Source organism: Cibotium barometz, chromosome 20 (genome assembly GCF_041138505.1).
Source record: "Cibotium barometz isolate CiBa-2024 chromosome 20, ASM4113850v1, whole genome shotgun sequence".
Lineage (NCBI taxonomy): Eukaryota > Viridiplantae > Streptophyta > Polypodiopsida > Cyatheales > Cibotiaceae > Cibotium > Cibotium barometz.
The window spans coordinates 21,592,761-21,600,770 of NC_141065.1; positions in this window are offsets into that span (position 1 = coordinate 21,592,761).

Consider the following 8,010-nt stretch of genomic DNA (forward strand, 5'->3'; position numbering starts at 1 on the left):
CTAGCTAGGCTATTCAAGAGGATACTATTCTTGTCATCATTGTTTGGTGGACATGTCAAGGGGATGAGCCTGTTGTTGCTGAAATATGAGGCTGAGGGAGTTCAAATGTTGTTTGAGAGTGTCAAAACCTTTATAGCTCGTGCTATATTATTACATTTTCAAGAAGAGTTTGGAATTATTTAGGTTTGCACCAAAAATCGCATGTAGATTATCCCATACCTCTTTGGCAGTTTTGGTCAAGTCAAGATGCATTTGTGTTTTCCACATAGAGTGAATCCGGTATTGGAGAACTTCTCAATGGAGATGTCATATTTTATGATGCTGATCGAAGCCATTGGTTTGCTTTCTACTACTAACTAAATCTTACACAACTGATTTAAACAACTACTTTGACGGTTGACTCCAATAGCTAAGTTAGAGAGTTGACTCAAACAGCTACTCTGACGGTTGACTTCAACAACTGAGTCACAGAATTGACTCAGATAGCTGAATCACGCAGCTCACTCTGATAGCTAACTCCAACAGTTGACTTTGATAGTGAAGCAGCTCAGCAAACTTTGACAGCACACATGACTCTGACAGCTGAATCAGCTAGTTAACTCCCACAACTGAGTTAGAAAATTGACTCCGATGGCTGAATCTGCCATAACGTGGCATCAATAGGTCGAAAGCTAACGTGGCATCAGGAGGTCATGAAAGCTGACATGGAATCAATAGGTCAAAAATTAACGTGGATCCACGGTTGAAATTAGCAAGGCTGACATGGTTTCAGCCATGTCACTGATATAGAGAGTAGGCACACAACAAGCGATAGTGCCTTTCATCGATTCCTTGCTAGATGCAGTAGTGGAGCATGAAACATTATTTTTTGGATGGATTTAGTGGGTACAATCAAGTGTGAATGGCTCAAGAAGATAAAGAAAAGACTGCTTTTGTGACAGAATGGGGGGCAGTTGCCTCCAATGTGATGACATTTGGGCTGAAAAATGCTCCTGCTACATTCCAAAGGATGGTTTGGGAAATATTCTATGAATATCTAACCACATTCATGAGGGTGTTTGTGGATGACTTTAGTGTGTTCGGGAAGAAAGAAGAACACATCATACACCTCACAATGTGTCTAGAAAAGTGCAGGAGGGTTGGACTAAGTCTAAATCCAACTATGTATGCCTTTGCCTATAACCCATGAATCTCTCTTGGGACATACAGTGTCTGCAAAAGGGCTTGCGGTGGATCCGGCCAAGGTCGCAGTCATTGTGAAGCTGCAGCCCCCCAAGAATACCAAAGAGCTTGTAAGATTCCTGGGGCTAATCAAGTGGCACAGTAGATTCATGAGGTTCCTAGCTAATGCGGCAATGCCCTTGTACAACTTGATGGTGAAGGATGCAGAATACGTTCGGTTCGGATCCTGTCAAGAGACATTTCATTAAGAAGATACTGTCAACAGCTTCCATCCTCAAGAGCCCAACTATGACCTAGTGCTCCATGTGTTTGTCGATGCCTCTAATGTAGCCATTGGTAGTGCTCTGACAATGCAGGAAGCACAAGAAGGATGGTACAAACCAGTGTACTATACAAGCAGAAGGCTGTCCAGACCGTCGGAAAAGAACTAGTCCACCACAAAGAAAGAGTCACTAGGAATGATCTACTCCATCAAGAAGTTTAGGCACTACTTTTGCTGTGGGTAAGATGTTTGAGTTTCTTATAGATCACAACATGAAGCTAACAGAATAGCACATGGTAATACACAAAAAGTCAACAGTCTATTACCCACAAACTAATGGCCAAGCAGAGTGCACCAACAAGATCCTAAAGGAAATCCTGATCAAGACAGTAAACGAGAACATGAATGACTGGGACACAAAGATGCACTTAGCATTATGGACATTTTGAACAGCTTATAAGAATGCAATAGGCCTTATGCCGTTTAGCATGGTATATGGACTTGAAGCAGTAGTGCCCATGGAATTCCTTACATAGAGTCTCAGGATTGCAGTAGCAAAAAGGCTCTCTTCGGAAGAATCAGAGGTGCACAAGATAGAACAACTCGTTAAGTTGGATGGAAGGAGGTTGCACATCGCATGGACATAAGAAATAGTGCAAAAAAGAAGGAAGCTGCAAGTGGACAGGAATACAAAGTTCAAGATCTTTGAGGAAGGAGATGTTGTCCTACTGTTCTCATCAAGAATGGGACCCCACCCTGGAAAATTGAAAATGAGATGGACGGGCCCATTCAGGATTGTCAGGAAACTGGGAACTAGAACTTTTGAATTAGCAAGTTTAGATGGAGAAAAACTCAAAAGTTTGTAAATGGCTATAGGCTAAAGCCTTATTATGGAAAAGAAGGAAACCCAAAAAATAGATATCCCATATGTAAATATGATAACTGTATGCACAGATATCGAGGATCGAGGTGGCAATAGCATGGTGAATATGCGAGAAAAACGAAGTTGCCGCCATGAAAAAGTGTGCATGAATTTAATGGAAACTTATCACCTCGCCATCACCTATTCTCGGCTAGGCCATTAATAACCTTGTAAATAGTGCAAAAGGGACTCATGGCCAGATAACGAGGGAGATCTGGGACATCATGAAAACATGAAGCAATTATGGCTGCCCTTGGGAAGGGTCACGGCAACAACTGAATGCCTCTCCCCATTGAATGCCTAGTTCCCAAATTAGCTTTTGAAAAATTACCCTGCGCGCTTAACTCTCTTCCTGCTAAACCGTGTTCATATCATCACCTTCTTCCAAGTAGCCCTAGCATTCCTGAAGAAGAAGAAATGGTGCTTGAGTTTGAGCCCCTATCATCCACGGTGTACAAAGAGGTGGATAAGCACACACAATGGCTGGAGAAAATGGGACTTAAAGAGTTTGCAAAGCTACCCTGGGAGGAGCTCCATCACAACTATAAGGTCGCAGAGCAACTAGAATAGCTACAGCAAAACTCCAAAACCATCACCCTTCTATCAGGAGAGAAGAGGGTTTTTGTTCCCCTCTATGTGGGCTGAGGTGTTCAAGCTAGCGGTGGAAGGAGGGCAAGATCAAGGCAGCGGATGAAGAAGACCTTGTAAAAGAGTTCGGCCCTCTAGAAGGCAAGGCCAAGGAGTTCAAGATCACAGGAAACCCTAATGAGGATCGGCAAAAGTGTATGCTTTCATGGTGGAGATGATCAATCTCACCTAGAAGCCATACTACATGTCAAGAAAGGCATATGGACTGGTGAAAGCAAGAGAAGCAAGAACGAAGGTGGCCTGAGCAGAGGTGTTGTATAACAACATCAAGGACCAGATTGGTAAGGTCAGCTGTACACTAAGACGAAGATTGCCCCCTATATAACAACTCTATTTAAGGCACATGTAGGAGCTGGGCAAGAGGACAAGAGGCAAGCCACAAAAAGGACATAGAACTAGAAGAATTTGCTGCAAAGCCTCGGGAAGAGGAGAGTTCAAGACAAACATAGTCTAGAAAGAAATGGGCATTTGAGTTTAGAAAAAAGAAGAAGGGAAAGAAAGGAAAGACAGGAGTAGAGGGAAAAAGCAAAAAACAACTCAAGGAGGACTTCGTCGACATCTGAAAGTCCATCCTCTCACATGAGTGTTAATTCCATTCGGATTAACACCATGATCCTCAATTGAGGACATTAATAAGTGTCATGTAAAGGCACTATAAAGGTTATACATTATGAGAGATTGGCCACCCAAGGCCTAGTTAGTTTTGGGCGCCCCAAGTGTGAATAAGGGCGTAAGGTATTTTCTCATAATGAAAAGGACCTTTGTGTCATTGAGAGCTCTTCCCTTGTATCTTGTGAGAGAGTGAGGAGTGAGAGCATTCTAGCATTGTGCTTCTTTCATGCTTGTGTGTTTATGCTTGTATGAGAGAGTGTGATTGGCCTATGCGATGGTGTGAGCGACTCCATGGTGGCAGTGTGGAGGTGGAGCTTGGAGTTTGGAGCATACAAGCGAGATTGGAGGCCTCAAGAGACACGAGCTCGAAGCATTGGTAAGTACCCCACAGCGGTTGTGTTCTACTGCTTGTCCAATAGGTGAATGTGTGTAGAGTTCCCTCTTGGAGGTGTGGTAGCCCATAACATTTTTGGCGTCGTTGCCGGGGAAACACCTTTGTTTCTTCCATACTCTTTGAGTTTCAACTCCCATTGCATAGTATTCATTGTTGCCTTTGCATTTTGGTAATGCATTGTGTGGAAAATGGAAGGATAAGGTGTGTGTGGTTGAGAAAAAAATTATAGTTTTGATGCTGTGAATGTTGTGGAAAGTAGTTTAGGAAAGGATTCATTGGTTACTCTTGATAAGTTTGATGTTAGCACCACCAACGTGAAGAAGCAGGTTGGGTGTTGTTTTTTTCTTTTTTCAAAAAATTTAAAAAATCAAAAACATAAGGGACCATTGATTGAGCCAAGAACTTGCATTTCATTCCTTAGCATTGGCACAATCTAATTTTCATCATTTGGATAAGTATTATGCACCCAAGACTACAAATTGCCGATGCAGAAGACTCCACGTGAAAGTGCAAGAAGTTGTTCACGACGTGAACCATTTTCCTACAATTTCATGCCACCGCGAGTCGCTCACGAAATCAGTACCGAGATTTTTGCCGAAAATCACAAAATTACATTCTAAAAATAGAAACCCTTATCCTGACACCTTTGACATGATTCAGTCTGCCAAAAATTGGATCACGTGAAAGTGCATTAGACTTTCACGACATGAATCATTTTCGAAGCAGTTCACAGTGTGAAACACTTTTTGTTTCACGACGTGAACTAAATCCTGCTGTTTCACGAGAAGACTAAAACCAACGAATTGACAAAACTAAGGCTGTGAGGGTCGGCTAAAGAAGGAATTTAATATTAAGGAGGGAAATTGGATCACGTGAAAGTGCAATAGACTTTCATGACGTGAACCATTTTCGAAGCAGTTTACGGTGTAAAACACTTTTTGTTTCATGATGCGAATCATTTTTTCTGTAGTTTCACGACGTGAACCATTTTTTCATGAGGTGAACTGAGTCCTGCTATTTCATAACATGAAATATTCTCTGCTAATTCATGCCTCCTGAACAGAGCGATCGAACCAGGAATTGAATCAAATTGGGTTGGCTAATAGCCTATCAAATCATACATACATGCACTTACGATCTAGAAAACTCATCATACGATCTTACGCCTGACGATAGTGCATCAAATCATCCAGGAATTTCCTACCAAAGAAGTGTGGGATCGGGACAGGCCGCCAAGCACACACTTGAGTGTCTTGAGAAACCTGACCACCGCAGAAACTAGTAGTGAGGAATCCATGGAAGAAGGGCTGAGATACACTGGGTTTGGGGAAGGTGACAAACCACACTCTCCAACCAAGTCCAGTGGGATCATTGATATAGCCCGAGGATTTTTTGGTCTCCAAACCAGTCATCATGTACACAAAGACGCAGAGAGGCTATTATTGGGGAATCCCACCAGGGTACCATAACCGGATAAGTCCACGAACATGAGATACTAAGAAAAGCCAATATGGGTAGGGGACGAGGTCTAGGAAGGGGGAGCAATTCCCCAGAGACCTAGAAACGATCCAGCCATGGACCTTAATGGAGCCACAAGGGTAGACTTGTTAAATATTGTAACTGAGATGGGTAGGGGGATGGTCAGGGAGTTAGGTTCTACTATAGAACCCCGACCTTCCCAGATGAAGCCCCATATCATCTCAAAACTTGTCCAAAAATTCTCTAGGGAGATGGAGATCCTATCCAACATGGAGAGATTTTTTAATCTACATGTGAAACCTGCGGGCCGGTCAGTGATGTGACCATGATACATGCTTTTTCGCTGACCTTAGAAGGAAAAGCTCATCAGAACCCTTAAGCCTGAGGACAAGGTTAACTTCACCAGGTTAAAAAATGTTTTTGTGCCTAGCTTTGCACATAGTGGTGACAGATGGAGCCTTGTGGCCCAACTACATAACATTAAACAGAAGGAAGATGAGTCTATGAGAGACTATGTTTCTCGCCTGAAACACTTGAATTCAAGATGCAAACTTTGAGAAAGATTGACAGATGATTAATCGTTACCTTGTTTCAGGAGAGGGGTTAGAGACCATAAAATGCATGATTACTTGGTACTAGCCTGCCAGCTACCCTTGATGCATGCTGCAAATCGGCAATCAAATACGAAGATAACATGTTAGAATTGCACAACCTGAGGATGTCGGCAGCAACCCCACGACTTTTCATGTCTCGAGTCATCAAGAAATTAGAACTCAAAGCAAGCAAGTTGGACATATGACTATGGTGGATGAGCTTAGCAATGCTATATCGGAGAAATTAAAGGTAAGGGAAGGAAGAGAGATGTCAGGCCATGGGCATGGGCCATGGGCATAGTCACCTTTACCCCCGCACAGGGAATTGGTGTGGTGTTCCATGTGAGACTGAATCATACCACCACTGAATGTCCATAGTTAAGGGCAAGACCATTACTGTATTGTCCACATTGTGTAAAATTGGGCAATCATGACACATCATCGTGTAGATTTCCAAGGTTTCAAAATATAGCACAACTACAAACAAATAGAGCCCCATTGGCCTTGCCGTCCGCGGCACCACCTATGCAAACCACTACTGTACAACCCAACTCTTCTTACTTACCTAGGGGATGTTCCGAGTACAAGACGCTTTGCCCTTGCCACCACCAGTTCTACCGCTACAACCACCACATGCCAAGATCAATCAAGTAGTGATTGAAGAGCCATCTGAAGATGTTGAACCGGAGCGGGAACTAGAATTTAGTGGGGAATACTATGAGGATATGGGTGAGGTCATGCCAAAGTATTATATGTCCTATAGAATAACACGCCAGTACCTATGTTTCAAACCACGGTACAATGGAAGGGCAAGGAAATCAACTCAGATCTGAGAAGAGGACCTTTACAATGCTATGGTGGCTATGGTGGGCCACATCAAGTCGCTGAATGCCCAAATAAGAATATGACTCATACACACCAGCCATAATAAGTGGTGACCATGCCCAATGGCATGCCCAATGACATGCCAATGCTCACTTGCACTAAGTGTGGAATCGATCATCTGATCAAAGATTGTCCCTACCGAGCAAGTGGTTTCGCTTCAATTGCCAATCAGGCCACCATTCGTACCATTAGTGTACAATCTAGGAAGATCACACCGCTCAATGTCCTAACACGAGCTCAAGCTCAATTAGGTGACAAAGGAAGGAACAGGGCGGATGCTACTATTTCCAGATCGGGTCGTAGGAGAAGAGTGAAGAAATTAGGAAAGGGAGACACACGGGTTACAATCCAAGACGGATGTGAAGAAGAAGATACAATTGACACCGAATCCACACAATCAAAGGAAGAGGGGGGTCAAGGGATCAATCTAGAAGGATTAGACCTGGGGAAACAAGGAGAACAACCGGCAACTCCAAAGGGGGTTGGTGAATACCCTAATGCCGAACGAAGAAATAAGGAAGTTAGAGGATGCTAAAGCTTTAGTTGAAAAGTCCCAACAAATTCATGAAACTAAGCCAAGGGCTAGCCGAGTAAGGGATACCATCTATCCACAAGATGAACCACCCCGCAATAGGACTTTGAACCTACCCACCCCGATTCTGGAGGGAACTGAAGAGAAGACTCTCAAACAAACACAATGACTAGAATGTTTGAGGAAAATGAGTTGGGGGGCTCCATTCACTCCTTCCCCATGGAAGAATATGAGACACCTTGATGGGAAGAACACTCTATATCCAAGGAACCTAGGGATGTAGGAAGCCTAGCTGCTGTATTATCCATGCGTGTCCAGATGCCCTTGGATCAATTATTATGCAGTTCACCCACCTTATGGGGTGGACAGATATAAAAGAATGGGTCAAAGGAGGTCTAAGGCTAGCTGATAATATTGATGATGCTCTGCTGCCCTTGGCAGAAAGACCCTTGAGGCTTACAAAGGAAATGCGAGTAGTTAAGATACCAGTTAACCAACTGG